Here is a 16,421-nt window from a genome sequence, read left to right as displayed (position 1 = left end):
GATGCAATCCTCTAGGCTGGTAGGAGAATACACCCTGATATTCTCTTTTTTCAAGTGGCCCATTTACCGGTAATCACCAGTGCTTCTCCTTTCTGGTCCACATTGGTTTCTCACAGGTGTACCACACAAGATTTGTTAGAGGTACTCAGGGAGTCGCAATATTTTTCCACAAGGGCCTCCCCCTGAGGATTAGTTGGGCATAGCAGGGCAGGTGGGGGAGATATGTAGCAATCTCAGGTGAGTTGCAAGCGGTTTCGCTGGTATGTTACACGCACCTCTGCCCCTAACCTTTAACTTCCTGGAAATGTGGGTAATCTAATGACTCTGCTTCCACCAGGCTCATGGGGGAAGACTAGAATGGAGTGGCTGACTGGGCTTGGGACGGTACTGGTAGGTGGGGGCACAATCAGCAGGTTTCGTTTCCTAAGCCCAGTTTATGGAGGCGCTGAGTATTGCGGATGGCTGGAGAGCCTTTTTATCCTCCAGAAAGGGGTTTTACCCATTACTAGGGGGCACATCGGGCATTCTCCTGCCTCAACTATATTCTTACCCCCAACTCTGAAATGGGAAGGGTAGCATGAGTCTAGATATTGGTGAGGAGACTGTCGGAGGACTCCCCAGTGGAGTTGAAATTGCAGTTCGGCCTGTAGCACTTTTGGAAGGGTTGGTGGCTCAACACTTTGTGGTTGGCTGACCCAGACCATAAAGTTACATTGTTGAAGCAATTCACTCTTATTTCACTACAAATACTGGATCAGTAGATTTCCAGACTGCTGTCAGGGGCTTTCAATGCCATGATCCAAGGAGATATCATTAACCATCAGGTAGGAGAGTGGCGCCAGAAACAAAAAGTGGCAGCCCTCGTAGAGAGGACTCTTCAGCTCAAGGAGCAGTACTGGACTTTCCCCTCCCAGATATCCCTCCACATTACACATACAAACACTTGTGAGGCAGACAAAGATGGATGAGGCCAGAGAACATGGCTTACCACTCGGAGCCGAATCTACCAATGGGGAGACAAGCTAGCAGGACCCACCATTGGTAGTGCTCCAAAGCGACCGAACAGGACCCAATAGCCTACATAACAAAGGGGGGTGATGAAGAGATCAGGGGTGTCCTAAATGTAACATCGAAGTTTGCAGCTTACTTAAAAACTCTGTACTCGGCAGCCAGCTCATAAGATTGCCTTAACACAATTTGTAAGTCACCTTCTAGTCTGGGCTCTTTCAGATGCAAAGAGAGACCTGTTGGGGGTGAAATGTCAGAAGTAGAGCACCACTAGGCCCTTTTGCAGGGATTCTGCACATACACAGAACTATGCGCAGGAAAACAGGACCTCGGTGTATAGGGGCTAAGCCTTCCTAACGTCTCATTACCCAAAATCCCAGGACCGGCTAGCTATAGTGTCTCACTCGCTCTCCTCCATAATCATGAAGCTACAAATGATTAGACAACCCAGAACACAACACTACCAACTCTCTCAGGAATTGCGGTAGCAAGACGTACCCTTTCGCTCACTCACTCGTACCTGTCCACAATAAGAATTGACAAAGTTACTGTTATAGTTCATAATCTGGGTCCGGGTATGACGTATTGGAGAGGCATAAATCCAAGGCCCAATAGAAAGGGCACCGCTGGCAATAGAACACAGGTTGCACGCATGTGAAGTAGGCAAAGCGAAAAGTTAGTCCATAACTCACGCTAAGCCTCGTCAATGGCAAGCATCCAACAAGTTGTTGCATTTGGTCACGGTACAGTTGCAATTGGCCGGGTCTTTGCATTACTACATGCTTGGCAGCCATTGCGTAACAGGAGCAGAAGAATCAGGGTGCCACCCGCCAGCGCTAGGATTAAGGGGAACCTTCCAAAGGCGCTGGAAAAAACAGACTGAATAAAGTCCAGTATTACTCCAAATATCAACTATAAAGAGGTCACAAGGCCGGATCCCACAAGTTAAAAAAATGAGCAAGGCCTTCTGTTTCAGATGCATTAAATATTTGATGTATCAGTTCACCAAAATGAAGTGGGAGATTCACGTTCAGCAGTGACTGAATCTCACTAAATGTTCTAGCCACCTGCAATTCGAAGGTCTCGAGCCGAAGTGAGAGCCTCTTCTTGCTGAACCAATAGCGCTTTAAGTCTGCTTAATTTATTGAAATCTGTTTTCAAAGTCGAAATGGAAGAATCTATCTACATTTCCTTGCGGGGTGGAAAAATCACATTGCTACAACAAGTAACACGTTGTGAAACTGTTACTATATACGGGATGCTCGCCCGTAAACCACAGCAGCCGTGGTTATTCAAAATAAGATAACTGCCGTTAGAAAGCAACGTGAGAGCGGGAATTATTGCCGGGACAGGCGTCACTTTCAAAACACAAGCCACATTAGTTGTGGACACATTACAAGCGCTGTGCAACTTAACTTGTTTGCAAATTAGGGAATACCCTACTGTGGAATCGCAGTCCTCCCCTGTTAGGAAAACTTCCTTTCCCTCCCGTTGAAATCTGTATGTGAAAGGTAGAGACCATAATTCATGGAGAAACAAAGTAACCCAGGGGTTCAAAGCGGCCAATTGGAAAATGTTTCATGCAAAATTTAGAGATAGCGCCATGAATTAACCATACAGCCGAATCAGTCTTCGCCACAGAAAATGGCAAGTGTTCTAACTGTTCAATGTGTAACAGCGTGTATGTAGTGTCTTTCATGGACATAAATCTCTATTTATCAGTTAGATTAATTGGTGAAAAATAAGCAGAAGTGTTCAAATATCCCATGGTACTTTTCCCATTATGAGAGTTTGTTACGTCCATGCAAATTGCATCACAGATCGTAATTGATTTTGACCATGATATAATATCACTTTGAACAATATCAATATCAGATGAAACAATATTATCTAAAGTATAAATGCGGAAAGACAGTGTATTATGCTATTGTCGACTCCTGCAAGGATTTTTCGAAATTTGCTTTGTCAATTTGGTCCAGACAGAACGCTGCTTCCATCGGCGAAAGTTTCCATAATTCATTGTAAGCCTCAAAGAGGAATCTCTTGGATCTGGGAGTTTTAGGACCCAAGATAAAAGCAGCCAAATTGATGTCGCTCGACAAGAGAGACAGGTGTTATTTTACCGACGACAGAGTAGAGTGTTCCAACCATTGTTGGCACAATTTTCCCATCGAATATGTGGAGACAGAGTGTGAATGTGGGTAATGAGGATCAGGTCTAGTTTGGGTGAAACCAGTCGTTGCATAATAAAAACGCAGTTGACATGCATTTGAAGTGGTCTGCTACAACAACCAACCTGAGTGGTCAACATCAGAGATATTGAAACTGTCATTTCAAAACAAAGCTTGTAATACATCTATGGTACTATTGGTGTGTTTACGCCAATTATCATACTCCACAAATGACGGAATGGATAGAATGGATGGAATATTCAGATTGTTGGCAGTAGCCAAGCCAAAACAAGTAGTTTGGTACACTGTGTCATTTGAAAATAATATTTGAGTCGGAATTAGGCATGCACGGTGCAGAGCTTTGTACCCTGGACCTGCCAAGCCTTAGTGCCCCAAATCAATTTCAAATCAATGGTATCTTTCCAGTTATCATAACCCTATAAGGCCAATTCAGTTCTAAAGGGATTGGAATAGATAATTTTGTGTATGTCAGAATATATTTAGATTGAGACGCCAATTTCAATAAAAAAAAATAGAATTCTGGATTGGACCTGTTGTAACTAGTGAAATAGGTGAACTTATTTCTAAGCATTTTTGAACTTCCCTGTAAGGGAGTTGGACAATGTTCCCACCACGTGTAATTAAAAGCAGCTCTTATTGTGTTTGTCTTGTGCAAGAAATTATGGCCATAATGTTGATAACAGAATAAATCAGCATAATTGGCAGAATTTAAATATAATTCTTCAGCATCAAAAGCAGCATAATACTTTCAATCACAAAACAATTAATGTACTGCTTGTACATCCCAATCATCATAATAAATGTCCTATGTTACCACATCTCCTAATGAAAGGCGAAACACATATGGTATCTTGAGGACTTCCGTCAGACCATGAACTTCGAATGCAACTTTATCCCAAACGATGCCATCTGTAACTGGGACAGCCGAAATGTTCACAAGAGCTTGATCACGATTCATGATATGGGACGATGTATGGGGAGCCAGAATTCCGTTGACCAACTTTACAGCAGAGCATTCTGGCAAATAATGACCATTGATGAGCAAAAAGAATACTGTCACAAATCCAATCGACATAAAGAGGAAAATCAGTATAAGCACCAACCAGATGTAGGTCCAAGGTGGGACCAGGTAAGTCTTTTTTAACCAAAAGATGAAAATACTGGTGTTTGTTGGTGGAGGTGTCACAGAGGAGGACAAAGAGGAAGAGTCATAAGAGAAGCTCGTACGGTCCCCAAAATAACCGCTTGCTCCCACATTCATTAACGGAGGCAGTGCAGCATCAGCTTGAAGATGTAAAGGACTGTCCGGTAATTTAATGTGGGACTCATCCGCAGGATAAGCATACTTGATGTCTGCGTTGGAGGAAGATGAAGGCACAACAGGCAAAAGATCTAGAGGAGTCTCCATCTCGCCCTCAACGACACTGGCATTTGTCGAAGAGGCTGAAGCCATTGGAATCAAAGAAATAACATTGCATGAGATACTAGGAGTCACACTATTTAGAATGGGCCAGATGGTGTTGTTTGACATTGTCGACCAAAATGTATCTGTTTCCTTTGCAACCAGGCAAAAGCGGTAGAATCACTGTACAAGTACCCTTCAATACAAGAACTGGGACTGTTGCATGATAAGAGGGACCAAATTCCTTTTTGTTTTCCAGCTTTTCTCCTACCAGATCTCCAATCTTAGGAAGCAAGCCGGCAAATGGAATCAGCATTGGCGTGTCATTGGAAGAGGGTATATGTTCTGTTGTAGAGCTGTCACAGGTCATTTGGAGGTCCTGTAACACAGTAAAATGGGTATCTACGTCAAATGTTGCAGCCGCTGCCACAACGTCTAGACCATCAATGTCTGGCACAAACATTTTATTGCCAAAGAGTATTTCGTATGGGGTCCACACACCCAGAGATCGTCTTGGGAGATTATTAAGTGCATGTTTAACTCCATACAAATGGGCTAGCCAGTTCCTGCCAGTACCTAAGACTCTAGCTGTCAAAGATTGCATTAAGTCACAGTTCATTCGCTCTACTATTGAATTGCCCTCAGGCCTCTATGGAGATGAAAACTGCACCAGCACCCCCATGGACTTCATCACGTCCTTGTATGCCTTAGAGGCGAACGCTGGACCTTGGTCAGAATGGAAGGTGCCACAGGCAAACATCCCGACAAAGACACGCAAATCTCTAATGACATTTCGCGCATCAGCGCTGCGTTGTGGTCAAACCCATAGAAATCTAGTGCAAGAATCAACTGCAACAAAAATGTATTTATATGCAGTATCAGAAGTCAATGGACCGCAGTGATCAAGATATACACAGCCAAACGGCTGATTTGAGATACATAGCTGTGTTTGTGGTGGTCGTGAAACCATAGACAGTTTGATTTGTTGACAAATGTCACAAGAAAGCACATAATTACAGGTTTGTTTATATAAACCACGCCACCAATAACGTTGCTGTAAAATAGAGACAGTCACCACCCCGGCATGTGCAGAAGCCATGTGGGGCTATGATCAAAGGAAGTCTGCGGTCCATGTTGAGAATCAGCCGATCCCCAACTGACGGAATTGGAGCATAAGGAACTTGTTCGGGAGATATATGATAAGGATACTTTGAAGGGAAGCCCTGCGGGTAAGCAGTTCTGTCCTTCGTAGCAGCTATAGCTGTCAAATTGTCAGTATCTATCGAAGTCATGGATCTTGTACCTGCTGCAATGGAACACGTGCCTACTGCAGATTTGGCTGCCTTGTCAGCCAAAGAGTTACCAACAGCATTTGCTCCCACACTCTGATGGCCAGGAGTATGTAAAACCTGTGTGAGTGGGAGAAGTTCTGTAAGCTCTGCCACTCGAACCCAAAGCATTTTCTGCTTTAATGCGCTGCCTTTAGAGTCCCGATAATCATTCTGAGACCAAAAGAATAAGTTGTCGTTAAAAGACTGGACACACTAGTAGGAATCGCACACAATAGGAGTATTCACATTAGGATCTGCAAACTCAAGAGCTAGAAGAGCACATAGCTCTGCCAATTGCGCTGTACAGTCCCCAAGTGCCTGTGTATGCACAATGAAAGACGTAAATTTACCATTCACAATTGAACCAGCAACAATATCGCAAGCTGCTGAATAAGTATGTTTGGACCTGTTGGCCGGGTGAGCCGAGCCGTCGGTATAAATGATACATTTGTACTCATCCAACGGAAGCAACGATAACGGAAGAGGATGAACATGTTCATAAAGCAAAAACTCCTGTGCCTGAAGAGCAGGATCAAAGATAAATGTTACATCAGCAGATGTCAAAGAAGTAGACCATTGTATCCAAAGAGGATGTAAAGCTTTAGAGTTTGGTACACTTGCCTTAGTCACTGCTTCTAAAGCAGGGACAGGCAAAAACCATATGAATGTGTTTCCCCTGCACCAGCGAGCGTTCTTTCAGAATCGTCATTTGGACCGCAGTCAAAGTCTTTTCAACATTCAAAAATTGCATTTCCGCTGCTGTGTACAAATGTGATTTGTATGCAATAGGCACTGTGTCGCCTTCGTTGAACGTCAAGTAAGTGAAACCCACCGTCCTTGGTACAATACGTATGACCAGGTTTGTGGAATTATCACGCGTCCACAAGTAGTTAGTCGCTAGCAGATCTGACTGCAAAGATTGTAGAATAGAGGTATGTTTGGGAAGCCAGCAGGCAGAAGAATATGCAGGCTGTATCAATCCCAAGAGCGGTTTGGTACACGGGGATGTGTGTCCTCCTGAAATTTAAAAATCCCAGCAAAGACTGAAGCTTCTTCAGTGTAGATGGAGGTTGCAATTGTGCACATTTCTCCAGAAAGTGGGGGGCTAACCCCCTACCTTCATTATTGAGCTTGTAGCCCAAAAAGAGCACCGCAAAACTAGCAATGTGTGATTTAGCAAAATTACATTTTTATCCATAGTCGGCAAACAATAGAATAATTTGGTCGACTTGGACAAGATGTGGTATCAGTTCATCGTCCATCAGATAAATATCATCTACGTATGAGAACGCATATGGATCTATGCTGTGCAACAAAGACACAACATGTGCAGCAAAGGACCCGGGGCTGTTCTTATACCCCATAGACAAGTGTGTAAATCTTTTTTGATTTCCAACAGCGTTAAATGCTGTCAAGTCACGGCTCTCAGAAGCCAAGTTATTACTGTAGCAACCATTGGATATATCCAGTGTCATTTTGTATTTTTCACAAACAAGGCTATTCACTAGCACAGAGCTGTGTGTGTTCTGTACCACAAATGTACGGCAATGACTATTCAGATTTCAATAATCTAATACAATGCGATATGAACCATACGGCTTCAATACCGGAAAAAGAGGATTATTCATCGGTGATACACAGGATTCAATTACTCTTTGATATTCCAATTGAGTCAGAATGTCACAAATGGGAGCCTTAGCCTCTTGTCTGATTGGATATTGTGGTTGTTGCTGTGGCACAGGCCATAATGGTATCTCATGCACGGCTGAATCTCTATCCCAATCCTTGATTACGGTACACCGCTAGGGCAAGGGCAATTGCCCACTCAGATGCATAAGCCTGTTTAGCTTCCTCAGGGACGTAACGTGAAAAACTCGGAAGTGTCAAGTTCTCCCCTCTAGAAGCGGCCAGAACAAATGGTGGAGGTCAATCTGCCTCCGCCAACAAAATGTCATACGAGGAGGTGAGATTTTCCCAGAAAACCGCTTAAATTGTACACTGTATATCACCCTCAATTTGGAAGACAATTTCATGGAGTCTATCCGGGGGCGCAACTCGAATATATGCTGTTTCTACTGTAATAAACGTATCAGTTGCTCTCGCCTTCAGACAGGAATGCACTGCCTCCCGCACTATGGTAACCTTTGCCATGCTGTGGAGTAGAGTCACTGCCCATGTCCAGTCTGGGAGTAGCGTTCTCACCGTTTGAGGCATACTTTGCTATTAAAGCGGCAACCTTTTTTTTTTTATATGAGGGCCAAAAACGAAGCAGTCTCTCTTGTTTGGCTTATATGTCAATCAGTCGAGGTTGATCCCGTCCCTATTGTGCGGTTGCAACTTTGCTGCGATCCTGGCATTCCCCACCACCGACTTGAGAGTCCGATGTGTCCTGTAAAGAACGAGGAGAGTGCTGATCAGGGACTTGAAATCTATCCGGAGTCTCAATTCTTGCGCGTCGCGCAAATCATAAGTTTGCCTAAAAGAATCAAGTGTTGGTGAGCCAGCACGCAAACCTTGTTTCTGTTGTTGCTGCCCCTGTTTTTTATTTCTAGAGTTCTTTTTAGGAAAGAACAGACGCCCATCCTTATCAGTCTGGGCTTTTTGTTGAGGTTGAGGTTGAGTTTGAGCGAAAGGCTTAATTCCCAGACTATTGCGCCCTAAAGTTTTATAAGCTTTAGCAATAATCTTTGGCAATTCAGGTTGTTTGTCTGCGTCAGCAACAGCCTCCACGCGTTGTGCCACTTGTAAGCTTACAGCTTCACCCTTCACATTAGCATGGATCATATTGCAAACAATATCGAACCCCCCACCAACCTTATTCCCAACTTCAGGGCCGCTTCAACCCCATGTTCATCCTGAACACGTTTTATCTCGGAAGGGAGAACGGTCATTGAGGGAGTGCCAAAACACATTGAATAAACCGCTGCAAACACTCTACCCCAAGTGTTACAATCAGCTAACTTGGGAACAAGGCCTTTAGTTAAGCTCATGGTGAAAACCCTGTGTTTTCCACAGGTGTGGTATTTGGAAAACCAGCTTCGAGTTGCCCAAATCTTTCAGCAAGCTAATAAGGAACCGCAGAAAGCCGTGAGGGGAACGGCCAGAAAGCCATGAGGGGAACGGCCAGAAAGCCTCTCAGCGCCGATGGGGGAAACGGCCTACCTGCCCGCAACAGCAGCACCAGCTTACATCTGCCTGCAGCCGCTCCACCTGCCGTGAGGGGAAAAGGCATCACTGCCAGCTGAACTTCAGATCCCAGCAGCCCCGCAGCGGTGACGTAGGTAGCGGCGCGCTACTTCAGCCCCCCTCGCATCCCGCAGTGCGGGATGCGCGCGAGCGTGCCCGGGCGAAGCCCGGGCCAAGGGCAGGCCCGTCAGCGCCCGTCGAAGACAGGATAAGACTGGACTGGGCCACCCTCCTAACCTCTCAAGTAAGACATTCCGGTAACCCAAATCCAAGATCCCGCTACTTTCATGTGACTATTTATGTTTTTGCACTCGTAGTAGCAAATGAATGAGGTTTCAACGTCTTTAGTGTCTTGATTTGTAACCTTAAGACAGCAATTACCTCCTAGGGCATTCGTGTGGTATTTAGTTCTGATACATTGACTGTGTCCCTAATAATTGCTCGGGATATTGCTCTAGGGTGTCATCCTAGACACGTTGTCAGCCGGACCTTTTATTTTTTATTTTTTGTTTCACTTGTTGTTCGGAAACTGGTAAAGGAGCTATTTTGGTTGTGGGGTATATAGTGTTGACTTATTCTCAGGGCTGTGATGGGAAAGCGGAAAGCAACCAAACCCATGACTGGGAAGAAGAAACTAGCCAAAACGCAAAAACAAGTGAAATCAGTTGTAAATAACTGCACTTTGGCCGAGATTGACAATTTAATAGAAGAAGTGGAGACTATGTTGTCTAGTGACAAGGGGGTTAACAATAAGGGAAACAAAATCTCATCCTATTTTGGTGAAAGAGAGAAGGTGACACGAGTAAAGTCCCCTGGCCCCATTTTCACGGTACACAGACCCTACTCCTCAACACAAACACAATCCCAATCCCCAACTCTTCTACAATCAAAGCAAAGTAGGGGGTTAATCACTAGGCCCTCCCCCGGTCCTGAAAACACTGAGAATGTAGTTAGCAACTCAGATAGTACTACATCCAGAGAGGTGACTAATATCGAATGCTCTAACAGATTTGCACCTTTGGGTGAAAACCTAGAGCCTGATATTATGAACCCTGTGAGTAGTAATGACGGAATAACTTTAAAGCACCCTGACGAGATAGGGGTCCTTTCTCAAGTACAGCCACAAATTAATCTAGTAACACAGGACACTTACCGCTTAGTGGCAACCTTAAATACCAAACTTGATGTTCTCCAAGAGGAGGTTAGGACAATTAAAAAAATGCTGGAGGCCCTAACGTCTCAATTACCGAACTATGAGGGGAGTCTAATTCCTACTCCAGGAGAACTCGTAGAATCAGAAATAAAACTTGCAGGTACAACTAGGGGAAGCCAAATGACCAACTTACCGTCTCGAGCATCCAAAAGTCACCCTGAGTACCAGAATCCAACGCGGTTCAACAATCAATGTATACACATAATCTCCCCCGACCAAGCACGGTAGAGGACAGGACAACAATATTGACCATTTTAAAAAGCCTATTTTACAACATCAGGCCAGACACACTCATGCAAAGCCGAGAATTCCTCACACAGACAGACCCACACGTCCTACCCTGGATCCTTGGAGGGGGGCAAGGGGCCGTGAGCAAGAGCACAATCGATATTCAGACCAGGCCAACTATCTTACAACCAGGGAGGACCCGGACTCGGAGTCATGTTGTGTATTTCTTACAAACGTTCCAAGACTGAAGGCGGGTAACAGGGAAGATAAGGACTCCTTATTTAACAAAGCAGTTCACTGTATTAGAAAGGAAAGGCAGTGCCTATCTATAATAAGATCAGATTTAAAAAATGCGGAAAGGATCCAACAAGACAAGGGTGACCTGGATGATATTAAGTTAACGTTTTACTCTAAAAACATTGTTGACAATTTAATAACTATGAATCTAAGATCTCACTCCTTTTTTAATTCCAGTATTGGCATTAGGCAGAAAAGAACTTGCCTAATTGACTGGGACATCGAACCTCCTATTCATGGGGGGCAATCGAACCTTGAAGACCCAGACTGACTAACCCAAGAGTGGACTCGTGGTTCATCGGAAAGAGCAATCTCTTCTATAGTCTCGGTACCACAAATCGTAACCGTATTTCCCCCCTGTACTTGAGAAAGAGATACACGATGAGGAACTAGACCCTGAGGGAGGATTAGGCACTACCTTAGAGGAAGTGGGAAGACTGGACAACACTAGTGATATATCCCAGTCCCACATCCACCCAATACAACCAGCAGTAGGTCGTAACCACTCCAGCCATACTACCTCAAATTGTGTAAAGTTGGTAAGCTGGAATATAGCCGGCCTTACAAGAAAGTTACAGGAACCTGACTGGCACGAATATATAGATACTTTTGATCTTTGTTTATTTCAAGAAACGTGGGCCAGGGAACCGTTGCATAAGGTGGGCTATAGAACATTTAGTGTAGAGGCGCGGCAATCACCCAGAGGTAGACCAGCAGGAGGACTCCTTATTTGGGTTACAAATAGCATTAACGCTACAATAGGAATAATACCATTAGACACAGAGGATATCCTGGGGCTAAGTTTTAAATTTAAAAATGATTTGAGGTTATTCTTATTTAACGTATATGTTAGGCCTAGAGATAATTCCAAAGAATCAATGATATTACAGCTATTGGAAGAAGTCATGGACCCCTTACTTCCCAGTGGGCCTATTTTAATCGGCGGAGATTTTAATTGTTGCTATGAACCGCTGCCAGGCCTGAAAGAAATTTTTGAGGACGAAGATACTGCCCTAGGCATACCCCCTCTAAGAATTGTCAAATTCTCTAGAAGCTCAGCTTCTGCACTACAGCTATTGAATTTTACCATAGCAAATAGCTTGAGATCATGCAATGGTAGAACTTATTCGGACCCTCTGGGATCTAACACTTTTTCGAGGGGGTCCGCGACATCCAGGATTGATTATATTATGGTAAGCTCGGCTTATTGGGCTTACGTAAAAGATTTTAAAATAGATGTTAGAAGAGAAAGTGATCATTTTCCACTCTGCCTAGATCTTGCAGAAGAATCGTTCCAGAAACATCCATTGATCCACTTGAGATCTGGGAATGAAGTTACCCAGCCCATAGTGAGTAACAACAGAAGGGCTGTAAAATGGCCTTCTATAATTGGGAACAATGAATCACTTACTCACATATATAACAGTTTTAGTGATTTAGTGTCGTCATATTTAGACAAACCTCCTGGGACTACACTGATAACACAGATTCATTTAAAACTCGCAAAGAGAATCGAACCATATTTGACAAAACCTGGGCTTGTTAAGACAAAACATACCACTAAGGCTATGAAATCAAACCCTTTGTTTAGTAAAGATTGTATTGAAAAAAAACAACTCCTAATGAAGGCATTCTTTGCTAAGGACCCTCTGGCTATTAGAGAAGCGAGGACATTATATAATAGAACCCTGAATGTAGCTTGTAGGAGTTGGGAAGACGCAAGTTGGGGAGAATTGCTAATGGCAGCTAAAGCGGGCGATCAATCCTCATTTTGGCGGATAATCGCAAATGGGAAGAAACCAGGAATCCAAGGTCTCGATCATAATTTGGATCCAGGTACCTGGCACAGGCATTTTGCCCACTTGTATGCTTCCCTAGTTCCTACGAAGAGTGGCCACAGCTGTGACATCGGAAACCTTATGTCATCAACCACGATTGCTCCGTTGTCCTTTAGTATTGAAGTTACTAGACGGGCCTTGGATACTATCAAGCCCTCAAAAGCACCTGGCCCCGATAGAATACCAGGCGACCTTTTTAAACATACACCAGACGTGTGGGTACCATACATCAATCTATTGAGTAATGCAATTGCAGGAGGGCAGCCAATCCCTGAATCCTGGAAGGGAGCGGAGATCGTCCCAATATACAAAAAGGGTGGCAGGGACGACCGCGCTAACTACAGACCTATTAGCCTGTTGGATATTTTACAAAAGGTTTACGCAAAACAAATCCTAGATAAGCTAAAAGACTGGATGTCTGTAAATAATATACTCTCTCCCTATCAAGCAGGTTTTAGGGAACGGACGAGCACCATAGATCAGGTGTTTAGATGGATAGTAATAGCCTGGAAATATACCAGGCTAAGAGCCGGCCATCTATATGTGGCCTTTATAGACTTAAAGGCCGCTTTTGATTCGATCCCTAGAGATCTATTGTGGTCAAACTTACTGCAACAGGGAGTACCTAAAAACATCCTAACACAGTTGGTCAGGCTGCACGAGAAGAACTTCGCTAGAGTACGTTGGGGCCAGGCGGGAGAACTCACCGAAGAAATACCAGTTAATAGAGGTGTGCGTCAGTGATGTGTCCTGGCGCCAACCCTCTTCCTTTTATATGTCAATGACATGGTTGAGTTCCTGCAAAGATCTAACCATGATTCCCCGAAGCTGTGGGGGAATCATGTCTGTGCTCTTACCTTTGCTGACGATACAGTACTATTGTCGCAAACACCAAAGGGTCTGCAAAACCTCTTGAATTCACCTAATGAATATTGTAATTCAAAAGGTTTGGAAATCAATCCCGCAAAGACTAAATATATGTCAGTTAGACCCCATAAATGTTTCAAGCGTAATATTAAGCTGAACGGAATGAGCCTAGAGTGTGTCCCAAATTTTATTTACCTTGGTGTGAACATTGACTCTAAACTTTCATGGAACCCGCAGATTACAAAATCAAGAACAATTTTAATGTAAAACTCAGTCCCAAATTTAAAAAAACTGCACGCAACCACGTCAAAGACCATTACCCCAGCCCTGGAAGTCTATAAGGCAAGGGCCCAATCTGCTGCGCTATATGGCTCAGAGTTATGGGGGGGGGTTCCATCTCGACTCTAACTAAGGGGGAAAATAAGTTCTTGAGGAGATTTGTTGCACTCCCACAAAATACACCATTGACCCCCCTCATGATGGATTTAGGCATCAAACGTTTGGGCCACAGGGCAGTATGGATGACCCTGTCCTACTGGATAAGAATCTGGATGACAGAGGAACTTTACACATATAGACAATCATTAAGTGAACTCCTGGCCCTAGATGCTAACCTCAGTTTTCCGTGGTTGAATCACATTCGCAAATGGCTGCTGGACTTGGGTCTGAGCAGATTCTGGGTAAACCCGAACCTGTTCATTCCTGACTCAAAGCAGGAAATAAAAATCATCTACTGGAATTTTATCATGCACAATGTCGTTACAAACTGTGATGCTGGTCCTCTTACCTCTCAATTTCTGATGTTCAAAATAAACCCCCGCTTTGAGCAATTTCTGGATGAGATCGAGCCCCAACTCGCCAAAGTACTGTATCTTAAATTTAGATAAGGCACTCTCCAGACCAAGTCTTTTACATCCAATTGGGGGTCTGCCCAGAGAGAGAGAGGGGAAATTGATGATAGGTGTTGCCAATGTAACATAGGAACTAAAGAGGATGTAGCACACGTTCTATTCTTCTGCCCTGCCTAAAGAGTACCAAGAAACAAATGGATAAAACCTTTGGGCAGGAAGTTATGTGTCGGAAAATACTTTGAAATGTTGCGTATCCTAAAAACCGACACTTCAAAACTCATTGTATTTGGTACCAGCAGATTTTTATTGGCAGCTAATTTTATAAGGATCAAAAAGGGACTCAAATTTTAAAATTTAATTTTTATTGTGAATCACGGGAAATTTTAATATATGTAACCATGCGTGATTCCCAAAAACAAACAAAAATCACTGTACTTAAAGTTTATGCTCGACTGTAAACACTTTCAGGGAAGCCATGTTCACACGATTTTATCTAAAAATCATAGTATTTTAAGATGAAGCACTTTGCACTTTATGGAAAACCAATCCTGGTTATATTTGAATATTTTGACTTTAAGTAAGTAAGGAGTATCTTATTTCTTACATGCCAAAGCTGTTAAAAGTTTACAGGTATTATATACCATGAGCGTTATGGAAACCATTACGTTGCACTTTTTGCTTCTATCAGGCTTTAAATGATTTATTGTGTATTTTAACGAGGGATCAGTTTTATACTTGTAAATAGATCTTACATATTTTTTTTCTTGTCTGTATGATGCTTTTATGATTCTGTGAATCGAATAAAGATCTATTGAATTGAATAAGGAAGCTCGTCCTTATTTTGTGGACGCTTGCCCATCACTGAATTAATCATAACAGGACTGATAACTACACCACCGGGTCCCGGTGGTTGTGCAGCAAATCCAGGTGGTCCCACCTGCATGTTGCATGACATGAACTGTATAACAGCTCTATGTACTCGTATCAACGAAGTATGCAATACCCGTAGCTCTGTGACTGTAACGTGAAGATAATTTGTATGCGCGGTATGCCCATCCAAAATGGGCCACGTGGCCCCATCAATCAATAAGGGCCAAAACGGACCACTGTCAAAGGGTGAGGAAGGGCGCCATTAAATCATTTGGTGTATTGCCAAGCCGTTAAAGGAACTTCAAGAGATTAATAAGGTCGATAATCCTGCGGTAGTGAAGTGATAGTATATTCGAGAGAGGAATGATCAGTTCCATCCAAGGCGAGAAAGGTGACCAAGAATAAAACACCTCAAAGCGGGGCGCTGCATCCGCCCCTACGACAAAAATATGATGAGCACCCGCATTAGGGGCTCCATGTTGAGTCAAGTAAGCGGTAACCGGAACGCAGTTAGGACCCACTATGGCAACAGCCATAATCAAAGCAAGAGAACACCGTCCTACGAGCGGCAGGGGAATAACAGGCAAAAGAAAGAAAAAGGACCTTTTAGAATTCAAGCTTTAAAAATCTATAATATCACAATATAGGAGGCTACACCGTCACCACTGTCTCCAGAAATAGATGTGAGGGGATTGTGGACAAGCACAAGCACTACTCAGGCGTCTCGCAGATAAGTACCAGACCAAACGTTGGCGGCGCCGTGTTGCAGGGATTCTGCACATACACAGAACTATACGCAGGAAAACGGGACCTCGGTGTATAGGGGCTAAGCCTTCCTACCACCTCAGTACCCAAAATCCCAGGACCGACTAGCTATAGTGTCTCACTCACTCTCCTCCATAATCACGAAGCTACAAATGATTAGACAACCCAGAACACAACAATCCCGACTCTCTCAGGAATTGCGGTAGCAAGATGTACCCTTTCGCTCACTCACTCGTACCTGTCCACAATAGAATTGACAGAGTCACTGTTATAGTTCAAAATGTTTATTTGTTTTTTAACTATAGTGCTCTATAATGCAGTATACAAGCCGCTACCAGCAGCAAAACACAAAAACCTAAAACAGTTAGCATTG

The sequence above is a fragment of the Triturus cristatus genome, chromosome 4_1 (assembly GCF_964204655.1).
Source record: "Triturus cristatus chromosome 4_1, aTriCri1.1, whole genome shotgun sequence".
Lineage (NCBI taxonomy): Eukaryota > Metazoa > Chordata > Amphibia > Caudata > Salamandridae > Triturus > Triturus cristatus.
This window is presented reverse-complemented; position numbering follows the sequence as displayed.